This window comes from Panthera pardus, unplaced genomic scaffold (assembly GCF_024362965.1).
Source record: "Panthera pardus isolate Hobbes unplaced genomic scaffold, ASM2436296v1 HiC_scaffold_24, whole genome shotgun sequence".
NCBI lineage: Eukaryota > Metazoa > Chordata > Mammalia > Carnivora > Felidae > Panthera > Panthera pardus.
In genome coordinates this window covers 33,249,668-33,271,441 of record NW_026526810.1, presented here as the reverse complement: position 1 = coordinate 33,271,441, position 21,774 = coordinate 33,249,668, and the positions used below count along the sequence as shown (strand labels likewise).

At 40.7% G+C, this 21,774-nt stretch overlaps 1 protein-coding gene across 3 annotated transcripts in view; it reads left to right on the top strand.

Annotated features, from left to right (window-relative positions):
* The first annotated feature begins 404 nt into the window (after window positions 1-404).
* ZNF609 (zinc finger protein 609) overlaps window positions 405-21,774 on the top strand; it is a 210,269-nt gene continuing 188,899 nt past the window's right edge. For 2 of the 3 annotated variants that reach the window (XM_053888959.1, XM_053888958.1), the window contains exon 1: window positions 741-854. The gene's annotated coding sequence lies outside the window, so the exon portion shown is untranslated. Of the gene's footprint in view, window positions 855-21,774 lie in introns of all 3 variants that reach the window. The other variant, XM_053888960.1, reaches the window with a different exon arrangement.

Genomic DNA, 21,774 nt, shown 5'->3' with positions numbered 1-21,774 from the left:
GAGATCTAGAAAGATAAATGGGTACTTTGGAGAGGAAAACAAGCGTTAATCCTAAAAAAAAAAAAAAAACAAAAAAAACTGGAGAACAAAGGATAAAAAATTGGGGGGGGGGGGTGATACTTTGCTGAACCAAGGGATAAAATGGATGAAACCATTATGAGCTGTCCTAGCTCTTCTGTTCTTTGTGGATGTTCACGTTCAGATCCCTCACGGCCTTTTCCTCACCTCATGGTTGAAAGATACATACGGAACTGGTGTCTTCTGTATTTAAAATATGATACTTCCTCCAGAGACCTCTCTGCGAGGAAGTCAGGTCCAGTGAGAGTTCTTTCCAGGAGGAGAGAGCGTTAGGTTCGAGCTCTCCAATCCAGGTTTCTTCGAGTTTCTCTATGTTTTAACCGGCTCGCCGGGTTTTCCAGCATTCCCAGAGCTACGACTCTATAATCCGGGCTCCGTGTGACCGCGCATTCCGAGACCCAGGATTTGGCTCTTTCATCCAGGTTCCGGGTTTCCCCGGCGCTCTCCCGCTCCAGACTCCACAGCAGCCCGGAATCCGGATCCGAGGGCCCGGTAGTCCAGTGTCCGGGTCTTCGGGGCGGCCCTGGTTGTCCCGGATCGCGGCGGCGGCGGCGGCGGCGGTGGCGGCTGAGGGACCCGCGGCCCCGGACACAGCGGCACCGGCCGGGCGGGGCGGAGCGGCGCGGGGAGGGGGCGGAGAGCCGGAGCCAAGGCGGGGTGGGGTGGGGGGGAGGGGCCGCGGGAACGGATGGCGGCCTGGGCCCCGTAGCTGCGGCGGCTCTACGGCCCGGGGCCCCGGGCGGGCGGAGGTGGCGGCTCCCGGGACCGGCCGCGCGGTGAGTCCGGAGCTTTGTGTGGAGCCGGGGCTGGGGGAGGAGAGAGGCCGCGGCGCTGAGGGGGGCCGGGGCTGAGGGGGCCGGGGGCAGCGGCGCCTGACGGAGGAAGTGGGGGTTGGGGGGCTGGGGCGGAGCGAGGGGAAGGTGTGTTGGGGGGGGGGGTCGTTGCGTGGGTGGGGGAGGGGGCGTCGAGGGGCGCGGGGTGAAGTTCAAAGCGTGGCCGGGGTCGGTTCAGCCTGAGGGTAGGGGTGCCCAAGAGGGGATTAGGGTCTGACCGGGTTGTGGGGACAGGCCAGAGAGTTTCAGAGGCGAGTCTGGGTATCTCGAGGGGGCGCAGGGCGGCTGGGGCTAGTCAGAGTTAGGGGGGTTCAGGGCGAAGGGTTGGAAGCTAGACGTGTGCGCGGCCCTGAGAGGGGGGGAGCAAGGTGGCCGGGAGTGTGCAGTAAGTAGGTTGTGGGTGTGTGCTCCTTCCAGTCTCAGGTCACATTTACTCCTGTCCTTTTCTTCAAGATGGAGGGATCCCTGGGCCTGGCCCTTAACTGCTCTCCATGTACCCCCGGGAGGATTTGTGACCCTGTCCTGTTTGGAAAAACCCATGCTGCCCTCTTTTCCCTTTATGTGTAATTACGGTTGGATCATCTCTGTGCTTTGCTCAGATTCTTCTTCCTCCCTCCGGGGTTGAGGAGGAGGAGACACATCTGACCAATTAATGTGTGTTTGTGAAACAGGCAGCAGCAAACAGTCATTTCAGCTTCTAGGAATTAGGCTCACACAGGGTGGAGAGATCAGAGCCCTTCAGGGGGAATATTTCTGAACAAATCACAGATGATTAAATTCTCTAAGAAACAGCTTCCTACCTAAATGAGAGTGGGAAAGATGGGGGAGAAAGCCTGTCTGTTTCCAGCCATGTGTCCAGAGCCCCAGGGGTTGAGGAGAGTCCCCAATCCCCCACAAGCCTCTCTTTTCTGTACTAGGCTTTGCTCTGCAGCCTTGAGTTAATTTCACCCCTGCTGCTTTGTCTTGGGGGAGGGAGTGCTGGTTTAGGCTGTTGTGAGGAGATGACTGTTCTGCTGCCACACACAATAGTCTGTGTCATTTTATCGGGAGTGCTACCCCAGGGCTGAGAACTGCTGCTGCAGAGATAAACCGGTCCCTCTCACCCGCCTATTGTGTACACAGTGAAGGTCATAGGTTCAAGTCTTGTCTGAGAGCTTTGGATATGCTCCATCTCCCAGGCTTCTCAGTGCCATTTTCTTCCTTTTCCAGACTGGGGCTTGCCATTGGAGGAGGCCAGACAGAAAGGCTCTTCTTTTTGAGTGAGGAACAATGCAGAGCTCATTGGCACACATTTTTCAGAAGAATAGGGGATGCCAGCCATGTTGTGCCTGCCTCTTTGGCTAGCCTGTACTAAGTTGTGGAGGAATAGTGTCTGGGAGACTTAATCCCCATGTTTGTGTCAGACCTTTAAGGAAGAAGACTCCAAGTGGAGGTTTTCACTCTTGTTTGAACCATCATATTTAATTCTTTTTATAGAGATGGGACACTCAACAATGATTTTTGTTTGTTTAGGAACACCACTAAAAACCTTTGCAAGGTTAAGACAGGAAGTCAAGGACCAAGTACCTGTTTAATGGTGACTTCCTGGTCAGTAATAATTGCACAACACAAAAGCCACAGAATTTGCCTATTTGGGCAGGGGCTGTGGAAACAAAACTTTCCTTTAAATCTTTATTTTAATTCTGATGAAAAGAGGTGACTTGCTCATTATGCAGAAAGGCCATATCTGCCTTTGCATTAGGGAGAAATTGGTCAAAGTGATGAACATAAAAATCCTTTGAGGTCTTGGGGGTAATTAATGAGAGAAGGATGAGAATGAGCTAGAAGAACCCCCATCCTTGTAAATATCTCCTAGAAATGCCCAGATAGTAGTTAGGTACTATTAGTTGGGTAAGAAATCATTTGGGATTAGAAAGGAGGTTTCCTTTTAGGATATTAAAGAAAACTTTTCTTTCAGAAGAGATTGGAAAGCAGATTCGTTGTGAGAGGGCAGTTATACACAATGCACTGTGTACACAATAGCCACCTATATCCTGTAGGTATTCTTGAATAGGAATTTTAGCCTTTGGTTTTGGGAGAGGTCTTTCTGAGGTGTTGAGTGTGACTGTGTTGTCTCCCTCATTCCTTTATTTCAGTGAGTTTCTGAAAATGATGACTTGCCACTTAGGTGTTGGGCTTTGTTGGGAGGGAACATGTTCTTGATGTCAAAACTCTTATTAAAGTCTTAGCTAGAGGTGTTGTCTGTCTTTAGGCTATTTCCAGCAATCTGTCCTCAGCCTCTGAAGTCTCAGCTAATACCAGAGTCCCAAGCATTTTGCTCGTGGGTTGTGGACCTTCATTTTGAATCCTGTCAGGTGACAGTGAAGGCAGAAGCCTCATATTAAATTTGCCCTGATTAGATGTAGTGGTTTCAGAGTTGGGCCCTTGGCACAAGGGGTCTTTATGAGTCTTCTGGTTGTGACCATCTTGCAGAGAGCACTTTGGTTTTCTTTGTAGAAAATGTTTTTCTTGTGAGAGATCTAGATGGCTGGGCAGATTAGTGCTTATTTTGTGTGAGGACATAGGAGCATAATTTTGGCTCCTGGTAGTAATTATGTTGTAATTAGCATATAGCAACTAAACGACTGGAACAGGATAATTTGTTGAGGGGTTTAGTGATTGCTCTGTCGAGTAGAAGTGCCACTCCTTATTTATTTGACTCGGAACGCTACTGCCTGGGCTTAGCCGTGGAGACTTAAGAAGTACAGGGATGATGTGTGAGCTCCAGAAGTTCTCCCTCTCATTACTGCCAGGTACCATAGCACTTTCCACTGCCACTTTCTTCTGCTACAAAGGTAGCTGAGCAATTGTTATTTCCCTTGTGGAAAACTAGTCATGGGTGGGAATACTGCCAGACAGATGGGGCCACTCTGAGATGAGGCAGCCTTATGTTGTGTGGCAAGTTTTCTTTTCAGCAGCTGAATTCTCACTTCTGCTTGATTTTGAAAAATCCGTTTCCTTATAAAACAAAGGACAACAACAAGAATAAAACCCCACCAAATACAAAATCATATAGTGTGCTAAATACGCCTTCGTGATATCTCTCATAAAAGTTGGCTGTGGCAGACAAAAATGAAGATCGGTGATGCTGATTGGCAGGTTCTGGGCCCACTAAGTGTCAGTGAAGGACTCTCTTCACTAGGGAACAGGTAATTCACTGAAGCACCTGCCTAGCTGGGCTTGTGGAATTGGCAGCAGCTGTGCAGCTGAAGAGGGATTATTGAGCAGGTGGTTAAAGAATCACATGCCACAGTGACAAGAAAATACTGGGTCTTCCGTGGTTTAGGTTCAGTTCGTATGTGTGAAATTGCTCTTTGTTTCACATTTCTTAATGCCTGATACAGGTTTGTTAGTGAGATGATAATGGAAAAGAGAAGAGATTCTTCTTTCTCTGTGTTTCTTTTTAGATTACTGAATAGCATGCCTTAGACATGGTCCTAGCCGGCCCTATTGTATTTCTGTGATTTCTGGCTTTATGCCCTATGAATGGGAAGGAAATAGTGGTAATTCAGTTTTCTAGTGCTTGTTTATTAGAGGGAAATGGGAAGGAGAAAATTCTTTGCTTTCAGTGTGGTGAAAAAGATTTAGTCCACTGGGAGGATACCCAGCAGGTTTTATGCAAAGGATATAATTGACTTTGTGTGGGTCCACCTGACATGCCTCACTCAAGAAATTTGCATGTGTTTTTATTTTGTGAATGTAAATCTCCACATGAAGTTTGCATCTCTTCAGTTGTCCTGTTCCATTTTAGTTTTTCCCAGTACCTTTATAATTCTTTTCTCTGGCATTGAGATTAACATCACTTGTTAGGATCAAATCACCCAGGGCCAAATCACGTTAAGGAAATACCTCAGCTACATATTTATCTTAAAAACAAGTATAACATTTCCTCTAACTTGGAAGAGGACTTTCTATTTTTAGGCTTTTTGCATATTCCCTGGTTTTTCTTCTAGGTTATTATCATCATCTTCCATTAATATTTTTCTTTCACATCTTCATGCCACTCTAGTAGGCAGTGCCATACAGCCTAAAATGTATAAGCAAGTAGTAACTCGGGCATTTATGTTCTGACTTTTTAATGCCTTCCAGTCATTTTCTGTGTTAGGTCAACAGGCTGTGTACTCATACTGAATCTCCATCTTTTTCTTTCTCCCTCTCATTGAATTCACCAGGTATCAATTAACAGTTGATTGAAGGAAAATATGTGATGTTAACTGTTTTTGAAGTTCAGAAATCCCTTTTCCAAGTGGAGTGAAGGCTATGACCTATTTGCCAGAAAGACAAATTTAGATACATAGATCAAATGTATTGATTTAGAGGAAAGGGAGGCAACATTATGACCCTGAGACAGGGCCAGTGGACCACTGAAAGACAGTGACATTTGCAATAATCTGCTTAAACCTAGTTTGTAACCTAGCTTTAAGTGGGAGCCTAACAGTTATTGTATAGTATTCTCTTCTGGGAAAGAACTTAAACTTCTCTATTTGCCTATATGAAGCCGTCACAGTTGTTTGTTTGTTTTAAACTGTTCATAAACCACCATATACTTTCCTAGCATTTTCAGTAGTTTGCTTCCTCATGCTTTTTCCCCTCCCCCATCTCTCATCCTAGTTCCCTGCTCTGAAGACTTCTCCAGCAGCTTGGAAACACTCTAATTACTGTAGCTATTATAGTCACAACCCAGATCTTCCACCTCCTTCCCACTCACCCCTTTCTATCTTCCTTCCCCCTCCCCTTGCTCTAGCAGCAGGAGTTGAACTGCAGTCTCATGAGCACAGTCAGATCTATGAATGAGCTTTATATCTTGTCAAGGCAGAACTCCAGATCCAACAGGGCTGATTTTTCATGGTCCTCTTGCTGTTTGTTCTTGGATCAGAGTCCCAGAAATAAGAGATGGCAAATACCTATTAGGTCATATCTAGTCCATCACTCAGGAGCAAACCTCCGATCTTTCTCTTGTCTCTGTGAGAATTTTTTCCTTCTTTCTTTTGCAGGTGAGAGCTGTCTGATGCCAGGCAGGCTCTGAAACTGCCTTCTTTTTATTGTGCTCTCTGGTCATTATGGCCAGACTTTGCTCTCTCGGATTTTTATTCTTACACCGTTTTCAGGATTACTTGCTCCCAGCAATATCTCTACCCCCTCCAACTTCTGTCCTTTTTGATTGTTGGTACCACACTTACGGGTTCCTTTCGTGCCACCAGTTATCTGTACCAGAAGTTCTCATTTTTCAAACCGTTGCCACTAGGACCATGTGGCATTGTCTTAAGGAGATACATTAAAGAGAAGCACAGGACATACATGCTAGCAAGTAGTAATTAATAAAATGGTTTAGAAAATATGTGCAAGGTTGTGTATGCCCTTAATAAGAAACCCCTGTACTGTATCAACAAATAACTGCTGCTTTCTGTTTAATTCAGGGTACTTTCTGTTCTAACCCTTTTTCTCCTTACGTGGATGAATTTTATTTTTTGTGGGTTAGTTATAGTTACAGTGGAGTTATTGTCTGATTTAAGAGTGTTACGTTTTCTTTGCTAATACAGCTTTTCAAAGCGTAGGGTATGGTGTCATACAACCCCAGTTCTCATCACTATTTTGCTTCTGACTAGCTGTGTGACCTTGTGCTAGTCACTCCACTGTTTTCACGGGCTTTATTTGTGAAATGAGTAAATTAAACAAGATCATCTCTTAAGGTTCCATTTAGCTGTAGAATTTTATGGTATTAAGATTGTGATGGAAGAACAGGACAAATTGCTTGACATAAGAGCAGTTCTTTTACTGTGTCAAAAATATAGTCAGTATACAGAAAGGCTAATGAGTACAGCCTTAGTTCCCTGGGGCTTGACCCTCACTCCTCTTTGATATGTTTGTAAAGCATATGGTGTGCGTTTTTTAATAGGCCATCTTCTTTTAGAGTGTCTTATACTTTAATTCTGCAGGTTCACCAGCTTGTCAAATGTATTTTTTTCTAGTCTGCTCAAGCCATAGATGTAGGAATCAGAAAGCTGTAGAAAAAGAACCTCAGCTTGTGGGAAGGAAATTGCACCTCATAGGATTTGCCTAGATATCAAGAAAGTAATTTTATGCGTTAAGTCAGCAATCTAAGATTTTTAAATCTCTTATATCTGAAATCTTTGAGCCAAAGAGCCAGATTGGCTCGATTGAGCCAAATGAGACTCATTGTGGAGGTGGGTTGGGTACTTTTCCATTTTTGACCACTCACTAGAAAACTTGCTTTGAATTAACTTCTTGGGATTAAATATGGTTGCGCACTGTGTTTTGTTTGGAAAATAAAATGATGTGATTTTTCATGCCAAAAATGCTAAATTAATGACATTTGTTGAACTATGACTAACAAGGAAGATCCCTGAAATACCCTGAGGGACTGAGGGATTGAAAGCTGGTAGGTGATTGTGGGAACTTTGGAATTGACAGTAATATTAAGAAATCTTTGCTTTCAAGCAGTGTAAAGGAATAAAATTGCATAACCAAGTTAATTCTCCAAGTTAGGATTTTTATCAGCATTTCCTAGTTAATTCATGGATTTGGGACAATAGCAGCTATTGAGAGTTAAGAAGATGGTGGTCTTTTAGTCTTTTCTTTCTTTCTTTGTTAATATAACAACATTACATGTTTAATCTACCTTTGAACATTGGAAGAAGCATTCACTGTTTTTAAATTTGCACTTAAAACATCCATCAGTCTGCAATAGAAAAATTTGGTGGGTGGAACTGTTATTTGTTTTGGACTCACAAAAAGTCTTGGGAGTGCTTTGCTTTGTTACCTGCCATCTTTAGCATATTACTAATTTTTAGGTAATGTAAAGGTTATTTTCAGAAGTGCTCCACTTGAATATGAGATTTTAGAAAGGTTAATATTAGAAATATAAGTGGTTTTTGTAGATGGGTTTTGTTTTGTTTTGTTTTTTAAGTGTCAGGTGACACATAGGTTATTGAATTGGAAAGTGGCCAAAGTATACACCATGCAACCCTTGGAAATGAAACTATACCATGAATGAAATCCAGATCCTGGCAGTTAGGCAACATTGCATGATTGGTACTGCATTGCATACTTGTACCTGTAGTTTCTTAGGCTGTAGTTCAGTCTGTAGGGGATGAAAGCAGTGTTTGCTCTATTCTGTGTACAAAGTACAGCTAGTGGGCTTTTGGCATGTTATCAGCAATGTTTGTAGCAACACTCCTAGGTGGAGGAGACTGGGTTTTGTTGGGATGAACTTTCATTTATGTGAGCAGAAGTGGATGTTTAAGAATGTACTTTGTAAATTTCAGTTATAAATTCTGAACGTTGATGTCAAACTCAGCATTTATCTTTGTTTTGGAACTGATGCTCCTAGAGCAGTCTTAAAGAGTGATGTCAGAAATGGAACTATAGGAAGAGAAATGAAATTGTGCAGCTTATAGAGTATATAAATCTGAAAAGTATATAAGGAAGAAGGAAAGCTTTTTCTTTTTTAAAATTTTTTTTTTTCAACGTTTTTTATTTATTTTTGGGACAGAGAGAGACAGAGCATGAACGGGGGAGGGTCAGAGAGAGAGGGAGACACAGAATCGGAAACAGGCTCCAGGCTCCGAGCCATCAGCCCAGAGCCTGACGCGGGGCTCGAACTCATGGACCGCGAGATCGTCGCGGGGCTCGAACTCACGGACCGCGAGATCGTGACCTGGCTGAAGTCGGACGCTTAACCGACTGCGCCACCCAGGCGCCCCAGAAGGAAAGCTTTTTCTATGTGACATCTGCTTTCAAAAGTACCTCCAGTCTTTGATTTCTGCCTACCCTTTTTTCTCCTAAGCATTACACTTCTTCCAGTTGCCATGACACAAAATTTTGAACTCCTATTTAGTTCTTTTTCTTCCTGGCTATCTCATCTAATCATTCACTAAATTTGGATTATTCTAGATATCTTGCCATTTATTTAGCTTTGCTTTTTCACCTGACCTAGTTCAGGCCTTCATCTGTATGTTATTGCAGTAACCTCATGGTTATTGCCTCTTTCTGTATTCTATAGTACAGACTGCTGCAAGATTATTATAATTTTTTATTTATTCACTTAACTGTCAAGCCAGACATGGTCTCTGACCAACAATCAACTGATAAAAGTATGATTATGAACTAAAGTGCTCTGAATGGAAAGATTTTGGTTCTAGAAGAGTATATAATAAGGAACCCCAGTGTAGTTGGTTTTTTTTTTTTTCAGTTTAATATGTATATTTTTAGTAATCTCTGCACCCAATGTGGGGCTCCAACTTACAACCCCAAAATCAAGAGTCACATGCTTCTCCCAACTGAGCCAGCCAGGTGTCCCAGTTGTTTGGTTTGTTTGTTTTTTTAGATTTTATTTTTAAATAAACTCTGTACCCAGCGTGGTGCTCCAGCTCACAACCCTGAGATCAAGAGTCACATGCTTTACCAACTGAGCCAGCCAGGCATCCCCCCAGTGTAGATTTATATAATCTTTTTTTTTTTTAATTTTTTAATTTTTTTAAATTAAAAAAAATTTTTTTTAACTTTTATTTATTTTTGAGACAGAGAGAGACAGAGCATGAACGGGGGAGGGGCAGAGAGAGAGGGAGACACAGAATCGGAAGCAGGCTCCAGCCTCCGAGCCAACGGCCCAGAGCCCGACGTGGGGCTCGAACTCACGGACCACGAGATCGTTACGTGAGTCGAAGTCGGACGCTCAACCGACTGAGCCACCCAGGTGCCCCTATATAGTCTTTATCATTTCACTTCTTGCTGAAAAACCTTTAATGGCTCCTTGTTGCCTACATAGGCCAGAACTCCACATCCTTTATAATCTGACGAACCTTGGCCTTTCTCACCCTTATTTCATTTATTTCTTACTCTGTTCACAGCTATTCTTTCAGCTTACTTTGTGTTTTTCATTCTCAACACCCTGTTACTTTTTTTCTTTTCTTTTCTGTTGGAATGACCTTCCCAGGTCCAAAGCATTCAACTCCAAATCAGACCCTTCTTCAACCTGCCCAAAAATTTCATCTCCTTCCTGAAGCCTTTCTTAATGCTTTTCTTCCCACCCAATTATCTCCAGAATTGATTTCATCTTCCTCTGTATCTCCCAAACTCTTTGCTAGGATTTTTGTTACAGTACTTTATCACACATTGTCTTTAATTATAGTTATTTGTGAATATATTTTTTTCCTCCCTCATTCTTAGCTGCCTAAAACACCTCTGTCTCCTCTGTTCCTCATGGATTCTGTCTAGCCCAATGCTTTGAATATAACTTCATGCTTAATTAATGCTTGCTGAATTGAATTGGAATTTGGTTTTTGAAAACAGAAACTTCTTGTAGTTGTTTTTTTTTCAGGCCTCCTTTTACGCTAAGGTGACTTTCATTCAACGCATTTTATCCTAAACTGAATAACCTAGGAACAAGGCAGACTATGAAAGCTTTCAGAAATCCTTCAGACTCAAGGACGAGCATTTGTTGCTTTTACTTCCTGCAGCAATACTGTGGTTCCATACATCCTAGCTGATGGAAGACTTTGGGGAGGGGAAGGAGTAGTACATGCAGGTGGAAGCAGTGTAGGTCAGACCTGGGAACCAGATTGGTTCTGGTAGAGGGAATATAGGTACTGTTGGGCCCTCTGGCTGTTGTTGACCTCTGGGAGGTCTATTTTAGTTTTTCTTATTTATTTCTCTCATTCCATAAATATTTATTGGATTCCTAGTGTAAGGTGAGAGAGGTTGGGAGTGCTATAGCTTTAAGTAAGATGGTCTTTGAGAAGTGTGGTGCTGGTGTGTTACTGGTTGTTAGGCACTTCGCTGAGGTTGTTGAATGCTGTTCTGCCCCGCAGAAAGAGAGAGGCAGTGTCTGCAGTTGTTCCAAAGAGTCCAGCTGACATAGAGGGGAAAATAGCTACTCTTTATGTTCTTTTCTCCTGGCTGCTCCTCTGGCTGGCATTCCTGGAAGTTAATCATGGTGAAAATTGCAGTCAGTCATGTCTGGAAGACACCAGGGGTAGAACTGGAGCCCTGTAGCCACTTCCCTGAGGGGTGGGATTTACCCTTCTGCTGACTGGGTCTTGGATGCCTAGAGTAATGGGTGAGGTAGGCCTCTGAGTCATCTCCTTTCTCAAGGGAAAAAGCCCAATATCATGACCTTTCTTGTGAGGCCTCAGCAAAATAAGCTTTCAAGGAGCGTGCACTCTGCTCCCAGCTTAAAAATTGAATTTTCAGGTTTGTGGTATTTTGACTTCCTCTCACCACATTGTTAACTGTGTTCTGTCTCAATACCTAATGCATTAGCCTGAGGATGAAGATGCTCTCTTGTTTGACTTGTGTATTGTAAATTTTCTTATAATTCCCTTTCTTGTCCTTTCTTACCCCTTCTATTTTATTATTTTTCCTGTTACGTCTTTCCTTTGCTTACACAAAGCTGATAGGAAACAGAAATGCCTTAGGTCAGACTGCCACTTTGATAATTGGCTGGAAGCTAGAATTCCTACCTAATATACAAGAAATGGAATGTCTTATTTCTATCCTTGGGTTATATAGAACGCAGCTTGTGGACATCAAGCTCTCAGCTGGTTATACTATATTGCTATTGGAGATAGCTGAGGTGCATGGTACCTGAACGCTATTTTTAGTTATTTATACATAAGCTTGTGCAGTTGCAGTGCACATGGAGACCTGTTTGCTATTCCATAAAATGTGCTCTCTTTGATATATAATTTTAGAATAAAGGTTCTTAATGAACTCAGGGCCATGCTAAGAAGAATCTGTTACCTTTGGGCAGATGGTTCTAATGTTAGGTGGACTCCTAAGCACATTTCACATAGCTTTTCTCTGAATTTGCTGTTTCTCAAACTTGAAATCATATATTTTTCACTACATGTATTAAATGATACAATAATACAATACTGATATTGTGAACTTAAAGGCTGGCAGTTGTTAATTCAAGTGTATGTTGTTTTTTTCTTTAGTGGTTGAAAGGATCTCCATTTAATTGACCAAGTTGTATTGCTTTGCTAGTTAAAAATACCTTAACATAGCTTAGGTTGCTGGTGAAAACTGTTTTTTTTAGTAGTAATGTTTCTGTGGTTTGTATTAGTTGGCCCTTCCAATCCTAGCAGAGTTAGAAATCCTGGCAGTGTGAATTTCAGATGCTTTCCATAACACTATCTGACAGAGGGAGAAGTGCAGGGCAGTGTTTGGCAATATTGTTTCTCTTGAGCCTTTCTATAAGAAAGAAATTCAGTTTTAACAAGGTCAAGTTGGGGTAGGTGACACAATGGTGGAGTGACATTTTCTTCCAGCCACAGATCTGTAATATGTTTTACCTGAATATGTGATCTGAAGCATTAGATTTATTTAAAAGTGTTACTGACTTAAACACGATTAGTGCCATTTGTCATCCCTATATAAATTTTTTTCCTTCTTTCTTGGTAGGCAAAATAATGATACAATAATTTAATTCATATCTCAGGTACTTGATAGAAGGAGACTAATCGTTGAAATGTGCTGCTAGGCTCTGCACTTGATGGCAACGATAGGGACAGCAAGGTATTACATTTTTATAAGGATTGAAATCCTAGCTTAAATAAAAATGTCATATTCTTAATATGACTGAATTGAAACTATTAAAGGAGATTAAAGAAGCTGTAAAATTAGACCAGATAATAAAAATAATGGAGTTTATTTATACATAGATTGATTAAATACCTCATTGGGAGCAAATGCAAAATGTGGTTTTGAGGTAGAGAAACTACTTCTTCAGTTGGCAGTTTTAGAACCTACAAAGCGAAGAAAGAAACTGCATGTTACTTTGAGGAACAAACAAGAATTGGTAAAGGTTTCTGTAGGTCAACACTATTTAACAGTAATCATATCTTGGCTCTTTTCCTCCCAGCCAACTGAGAAGCCTCAAGAATTAACTGTACTAGCCCTTGCGTACCGAGCACCACTCCTGTGATGGACTGTGTGCACTCATTTTACCAGGCCAGGAAATTAAGTTGGCTCATCTAATTCTCAACCAAACAAAAAATAGTAATCATATATTGATTAAGCTCAGCATTCTTCAGGGAGAGGAGAACAAAATCTATCACATGGGGATTCAGTGTTAAATTGAGCTATGATCAAGTATGTACATTAAGAAAAGTAGAAAGAAAGATTTTATTTTTTAAATTTATTTTTTATTTTTGAAAGAGAGACACAGAGTACAAGTTGGGGAGGGGCAGGGAGAGGGGGAGACACGGACTCTGAAGCGGGTTCCAGGTTCTGAGCTGTCAGCATAGAGCCAGACACGGGGCTCCAACTCACAAACCACAAGACCATGACCTGAGCCGAAGTTGGATACTTAACTGAGCCACCCAGGCACCCCTTAAAGCTTTCTCTTTTTTTGAAATTTTTAAATGTTTATTTATTTTGAGAGAGAGTTCATGGGCAGGGAAGGCACAGAGAGAGGGAGAGAGAAAATCCCAAGCAGGCTCCAACACTGTCTGTGCAGAGCCCAATGTGAGGCTGGAACTCCTGAACCATGAGATCGTGACCTGAGCTAAAATCAAGAGTCGGATGCTTAACTGACTGAGCCACCCAGGCGCCCCAGAAAGAAAGATTTTAGAAAGCAAATAACCCACTGGCAGCTTAAATGCTTAAAAATCATTATATTAGAAGTCCACGTTAAAAGAAAGCTAGGGATCAAAAGGACCATACAAAACAGATGGTGATTTGGCATAGTCTTAGAGGCTGTGGAGAGAAGAAATAAGAAACATTTTCAATCAAGGCCAAAGAATCCCACAAAGTGATAATGGGTGAATGCCACTTAGAAATTAGGTAAAAGAAAAAAAAAAAAAAAGGATGAATTCAGTAAGCCTCTTTGCACAGCTAATGGTAAGTTTCCTGTTTGTTTATTTTTTTAAGAGGACATGTTAAAAATGGAAAGGCTGCTAGAAAAGTGGTAAGAGTACTTGATTATGGTGTGAAGGATCCATTCAGGGATGAAAACATTAGAGAATTTCCACTCTGTTTTTCTCCTCCACCCAAGCAGATTAAAGTTTCTAGGTCAGATGATGATAGATGCTTAACTTTTTTTTTCTGATTAGAACATGAATTAATCTTTTTCAAAGCATGAAAAGTATAGAAAAATATAAAGAAAATGTGAACATTTATTTAGTATTTCCAACACATTTTTTTCCAGCTCCCTAGGCTTTTCTTGACCAAATCAATATACTTGATTAGATCAAGTGCATCTACCCAAGATTTTAGAAAGAATTCAAGGATAAAATATGAATCTCTTAGTGAAAATATATTACTTCAATTTATAAGTGTCATGGTTACTACGCTAAGGGACTGGTGTAGATTGTTCAAATGTAATTTTGTCCATAAGAAGGCTTTGGAGGTGGAGAGACTAAAAACTATATTGGGAAATTGATAAAATATAAATTAAAGATTGAGTTGACTTGGTACTATTCATATAACTTATTGGGGCTAAGGTAATAGGTTAGTTTACATAAGACGCATATGACAAATCATTAACAGTTGTGTGGGGACAGAGTTGTTACCAGTGGACGTTGTTTACTTTGAAAAGACTTTAAAGTTAGGCCAAGGCTATTTAAAAACTTTAGTTATGGAATGGGAGAAAATGTTTTGTTGTGCATTAGCAAACTGACTTTCTGACAGTGAATACTTTTATAGGTCCATGGTTCCTTCTCTGCAGTTTCTAAACCTCAAAAGCTCTAAAAACTGGGCTTTTGTAAGTTAGGCACAAACCTGACTTCAACTGTTAATTAAGAGGCAACTTTTAGTCTTTTGTTTTTTGTTGTTGTTCTTTTGGTTCTGTTTCAAGTAAAGATTCATCTTGCTATGGAATATCAAGGAGTTTACTGTTAGGGGGCAGTCCCAGTTTCTACTGAGAGTATTACACTTTGTATGGTATATTAATTATCTCAGCTTTTTACAGGTGAAACAACTGAGGCTCAAATAAGTGCAGTGACTTGCCTGAGATGGTTACACATCTAAGGGAGAGTAAGGAGTAGGATTGAGCTTTTCTGCCTCTTTCCTAGTTTTGTTTTGCTTTGTTTTTTCCATTGTACTGTGCTGGTTCCTTGTAACATTACATCCAGGAACCATACTGATGAGTTCTTCTAGGTAGAAGAGTTGAAGCAACAACACTCATCTTATTTGACCTTTTAATGAATGTTTTACATAAGTGACATATTCAAATTTTCCCATGACATTAAGCTCTTTCAGATGGGCTCCCAAATTGTATAGATTATAAACATCAGGAATATCTTGGGTGTGTTGGGGGGATGAAAAATAGAAGATGAGTTTTAATGTAGACAAGTGTTACATTTAAGAACAGGTAGAAAGTCTGGACCCCTTTCTTAGCATGAGTTAATAACTTCAAGCTAGCTCTTGTAGCCCCAAAGAAGACTAGGAATCTTGGTCAGCTGTTCCTAGAAAAACTAGCTCAGTGTGCTGCCAGGGAAATGGTGGGCATCTTTAGGAAGAAAATCAGAACTCAGTAAAGTAAAAATAAATTTCCCTCAGCAAAACCAAGGTTTGTTTATGTTTGTGATAACTGTCTGTTCTGCTTATCCCTGAGAAATATATCCAGAGCTGTTGACCAAAAGAGGTAAAAGCTTTAATCAAGACATATCAAAAGAAACTTCGTCTTTTAAAAACACTAGATTACCAAATCCTATCAAGTGATGAGAAGAACATACAGACTTACTTACCAGTTCTTAAGATCCTGTATTGGATAGAGAGCACTCTTTCAAGTCAGAAATAAATTTAGCTTAATTATGGGTATTCTTATCAACAGTAAATAAATAAAATACTTAAAAGTAGAAATTAAAAATAAAAATAAGGTCAAGAAAGTTTTTGTGTTTTTTTGTTTCAATGATTTCTTAATTAAACTTTTTATTTTGAGATAATTGTAGAGTCTACTTCAGTTGTAAGAATAATACAGAGGGATCCCTCGTACCCTTTTACCGAGTTTCCCCAATGGTCGTATTTTGCAAAATTATATAGTACAATATCACAACCAGGTATTGACATTGATACAATCCACCCACTTCAAATTTCTTCACTTTTACTTGTACCCATTTATGAGTGTATATATTTAGTTCTGTGCAGTTTTACTATTACCACAGTCAAGATACAAAACAGTTCCGTCAACACAAAGGTCCCTCACTTTGCCCTTTTATAAACACACCTGCCTCACTTCTGCTGCCCCTCCTCCTGTCTCCTACAAGATTTTAAAAAATATTCATCCATTCATTTATTTATGTTGAGAGAGAGCTTGTGAGGAGAAGAGGGGCAGAGAGAGTGGGGGAGACAGAACTCATGAACTGTGACATCATGACCTGAGCCGAAATCAAGAGTCAGACACTTAACCGACTGGGCTACCCAGGCTCCCCTACCATAAGATTTTTGATAAATTATTGGATTAATACATTTATGATAACCTATTAAGTGAACCCAGGGATTTTAGGGGAGTATATCCTTTTTATAAAATTATTTCAGGATGTGTTTTTTTAATCAGATTAATAATATACTTTTTTTTTTTGCCTTTCCATGAACTATATATTGAAAATCAAGTAGTACTATGTCTTTTAATGAAAATCAGTAATCCACTTTTTATACCTTTCTACCAAGTCTTACTCCCAGCAGGCAACAGCTTTACACTTTTTAGTCTTTATCTTAGGTTTACTCCTGTATCTAAGTAATAATATACTTTCCAACTGTTCTCTCCTTCAAATCCTCTTAGTATAGTTGGGTCACAATTTTTGGTTAAATCAGTATTCATTATTCATTTTGTTGTGTACATATTGTTTACTATTGAGCCATTTAGTATACTACTATTATGGTTTTTTTGTATAATTTTTGTCTTTTCTAGGATCTCAGTATCATTAACTACCTTATTTATTTTGGTTTGTATCACTATTTTTTTTCAGATTCTTTACCAGATCTGTAAATCTCACAATGTAGTGAAACATAGGAAAATGCTTAATTAGCTTCTTCCTTTCTTTTCCTTTTTCTTTTTTCTTACTGTTCCCCTTAAATGTCCTAGCCTATGAAGATTGATACCATGATTCCTTTTGTTTTTTAATGTTTATTTATTTTTGAGAGAGAGAGAGGGAGTAGGGAAGGGGCAGAGAAAGAAGGAGAGAGAGAATCCCAAGCAGGCTTCATGTGGTCAGCACTTAGCCTGAGCAGGGCTTTATCCCACCAACCGAGAGCTGATGACCTGAGCTGAAATCAAGAGTCGGACGTTTAACCAGTTGAACCACTCAGGCACCCCAATGCCATGATTCTTTTTTACCATGATTGCATGAAATGCTGCTTTAGGACCAGGAACATGATCCAGTAATGCAGCTCTCTTGTTCATGGATATTTACTATTTTACTTTTTTTTTTTTTTAACATAATATGCATGTAATAAAGTGCATCAAGTACACTAATCTTAAGTGTACAACTCAGTTTTTACATATTTGTACAGCCATATAACCACCATCTAGTTCAAGATAGAGAAGATTTCCAGCCCCACAAGATTCCTTCATGCTTCTTCCCAGCCATTAACCACCACCCCCACAGACATGACCACTTTCCTGACTTCTGTCATCTTTGATTTATAAGTGCTTAAAATGTAAAAACTTCGTGGTTTAAGTCTGATAGATTTTACCATACATTTAAGTTTATAAATGAGCACTCTCAGGAGTTGGTTATGTCCAGAACACCTGATCTGTGTACCAGCCCTATTTTGGGAAGCAGCTGTGTTGTGTATGGATGAGACTATTTGAAGGTTAAGAGAATACTCAGGAGCACATAGGTATTTTAAGAAATGTGGAGACTTTTGTTTTCTAGCCATCCCCCTAGACTCTCTTTCTCTCTTTCTCTCTCTCTCTCTTTTTTTTTTTTTAATTTAAATTTTAGTTAACATACAGTGCAGTATTGGTTCTGGAGTAGAATTCAGTGATTCATGACTTATATACAACACCCAGTGCTCATCACAAGTGCCTTCCTTAGTACCCATCACCCATCTAGCCCATCTCCTACCTATCTTATTCCGTCAAGCAAGTTTGTTCTCTATCATTAAGAGTCTCTTGTGGTTTGTTTCCCTCTGTTCTCCACCCTCCCTTGCCCCAGCCTGTATGTTCATGGGTTTTGTTTTGTTAAGTTTGTTTTTTTTTTTTTTAATTTTTTAAGTTTATTTTTTTATTTGAGAGAGACAGCAAGCAGGGTAGGGGCAGAGAGAGAGGGGAGAGGAAGAATCCCAAGCAGGCTGAACACTGTCAGTACAGAGCCTGATGCAGGGCTTGAAGCCACCCACTGTTGAGATTGTAACCTAAGCCAAAATCAAGAGTTGAACTCAACCTAATGAGCCACCCATGTGCCCCTAAAATTTTATTTATTTTGAGAGAAGGAGGGAGAGAGAGAATACCAAGTAGGCTGTGTGCTGTCAGCTCAGAGCCCAATGTGGGGTTCAGTCCCACGAACCATGAGATCATGAGTTGAAACCAAGAGTCAGATGCTCAACTGACTAAGCAACTCAGGTACCCCATCTATTTTGTTCTTAAATTCTACATATGAATGAAATCATATGGTATTTGTCTTTCTCTAATTGACTTATTTTGCTTAGCATAATACGTTCTAGCTCCATCCACATCGCAAAATAGCAAGATTTCATCCTTTTTGATGAGTGAATAATATTCCATTGCATGTGTATATCACATCTTTATTCATCATTTGATGGACACTTGGGCTCTTTGAATAGTATGACTGTTGATAACACCTCTGGACTCTTAATGAACCTGCATCCTTTATCCTAGAGAGAGGAATCCATACTCTGTACAAGTACATTTGAAGACTGTCAGATAATTGAGACAGTTTATAACTAGTGACAAATGAAACTGAAGGAAGAACAGGAGAAATGGCAGCCTGGGCACCTCACCTGTTGAGGAGGAAGCAGTGTTCTTCCCTCATTTATTGACCAAAATATTTAATTGAGGGTCAGCTGTGAACCAAATGCTGTTAGGATACAATGGTGAGCAAGAGACAGCCCCTGCCCTTGGCGTGCTTGCAGTCTAGTAGATAAAACAATTATTAAATCATCACACACATTGGGAGGTAGGACATGCACAGGGAGTGCCTTTCAGGTAAAAGCTATAAGGCACTAAGGTGAGAGTGGTACAGAAGACAGAGTGTGACTATGAGATAGGGCTGGAGAAGTAGAATAGACCTGGCTTAGATAGCCTTGAGGGTGTGCGTGTGGATTCCACCACTTCCCCCCGCCTCCCCCAATGGCTAACAGTGTGGATGCTACCTTTTGATAGGTTTTCTTTGCTCTTTAGAGTTAGTATAGCATAGTAGTTCTTGTGTAAGATTTAGGAAGGGAGGTGAGGTGTATAAGAAGTGAAGGTAATTCCTTGTATTTCCTGAAAAATACGGGGGTTATTTCCTTTCCCTCATGCCTATGAACTCATCCCATATTATGACCTATTTTAGAGATGAGATGATTGGGATACAGAAAAGTTTTCACACAGCAGTTCTGTGGAGGGCTGATTTCTTAGATCTGATTCCTAGCTATCTCCACTATTCACTTTTTCCCCTGAGAACTTGACCTCTTTCTCTTTAGCACAGAAAGTTTATTTCTGGCGATTAGAACTAAATTATAAAGGGCTATATAGTCCTCCAATTATTAGGGGAATGGTCGGGCTTTATTTTTTAAATGGTCTTTGCTTCTTGGTCTACTTACACGTAGCACTTGGTAAGGGTTTTCTCTGTGGACTGGTTCCACTAAATGAATCCCTGTAGTGTTGTGATGGAATTATTTACATGTTCAGTATACAGTTTAGCCTATTATGAGATGTATGCTAGCACAGAGCAGTATCAACAAACACCAAGGCTCTAAGCCTGAGCCCTGTTGAATAGCTGTGTCTTGGTGGAAGTGTCATTTGCTTATGTGAGATGAAACAGGTCAAGCCTCATAATCTTTGAGAATAGCAGCCTGTGAGGACCATAAAACCATGAGATGCAGCATAAAAACACTCAGGGACTGAGACGCTATACCTTTTACTCTTCTGTCCTTAGGTGACACATGGTCAGATGAGCCCTGTTGAATTGGATCCATCTTCTCAAATTGGCACTGTTAGTCTGTTCTTTATCTGATCCCCCATTGGAGATATAAGCTGAGAGCTACGGTACTTGAGGAGATGACACAGTTCCTTTGTTACAGTAATTAATGTAATAAATTAAGGGAGAGACCCAAAGGAAAGTTGATTGTTTCTCGTTAGAGCCCTAGGTGGAAATTCAGTTGATTAGTGAGTGCCTATGAAGTGTAGCAGGTGGAGAGGGAGATGCCTCTCCTTCCAGCTGGGTAAGCTCAGAGTCACTGAGGATGGTTTACATGTTGTATTAGCCTCATCTGAGGCTGGCTAAGCCCAAAGTGATTTCAGGGTAGCGTGTGGAATTCAGGGAAGATGGTATAATATGGTTTTCTTCTAGCAGCATTTTTGTATCCCATTGGCTTATTGACCCTTCCCTGGGGCATCAAACCCATGAATCTCACACAATCTAGATTTGAAGTCCTGTCCTATCAGTGGGGTCAACAACCTAGTGGATTGGAACAGGTGGTAAAAGAGATAGCCCGGATGTTAAAACTGAGCTTTAAGATGGGTACCTTGGTCCTGAGGGATTAAAAAAATTTTTTTTTTAATTTTACATTTATTGATTTTTGAGAGACAAAGTGAGACAGAGCATGAGCCGGGGGTCGGGGGGGGGGGGGTGGACAGATAGAACAAGACACAGAATCTGAAGCAGGCTCCAGGCTCTGAGCAAGTGTTCAGCACAGAGCCCCATGTGGGGCTTGAACCCACGAACCATGAGATCATGACCTGAGCTGAAGTCAAATGCTCAACCGACTGAGCCACCCAGGTGCCCCAGGCCTTGAGGGATTTTTTAAGGAAGATAGAGTGAGTCTGTCTGTCACTATAGTGTAGTTTTGAACTACACCTGAAGGTAGGAGTATCCTTAAAAAAGTTGGGACTGCTGAGTTCATGGAAGAAAAAAGGATTGCCATTTTCTTTCACAGAACTTAGATTGAGATCAGTGCTACCTGCAATTTGTAAAAATACCTGATACTCTGTACAAGGTATAATTGTAAAACAGTCCTCTTTAAGTTCCTAGAACCATATAAGAATATGTGGGTGGGAGCACCTGGGTGGCTTAGTCATTTGAGCATCTGACTCTTGATTTTGGCTTAGTTCATGATCTTGCAGTTCGTGGGTTTGAGCCCCGTGTCAGGCTCTGCACTGACAGTGTGGAGCCTGCTTGGGATTCTCTCTCTGCCCCTTCCCTGTGTGTGTGTATGTGCTCACTCTCTCTTTCTCTCTCTCAAAATAAACTTACAAAAAATTCTTCTAAACAAAAAAGATTATGTGGGTCATTTTATACTTTTGAGTTTTTTTTTAAATATGAGTTGTCTTATATTTTTCAAATTTGTATGCTCATAATATGCTTACAACCATGATGGATACTTCCTCCATTTTATAAATGAAAAAAATTATTATTTAATGAAGCAATTTGGCTAGGATCATTGGAAATTTGAGTCTAGAAATCACATCTCTCTTTTTTTTTAGTTTATTTATTTTTTAGTAATCTCTACCCCCAACCTGGGGCTTGAACTTACAACCTGGAGATCAAGAGTTTCATGCTCTTCTGACTGAGCCAGGTGACCCAGAAATCATATCTTGATTCTAAATTCAGAGCTCTTTTTTCTACATCATGCTATCTTTGTAAAATTGAATGTAGCGTTTTTGTTTTTGTTTTTGTTTTCCCTTTGTCCTGAC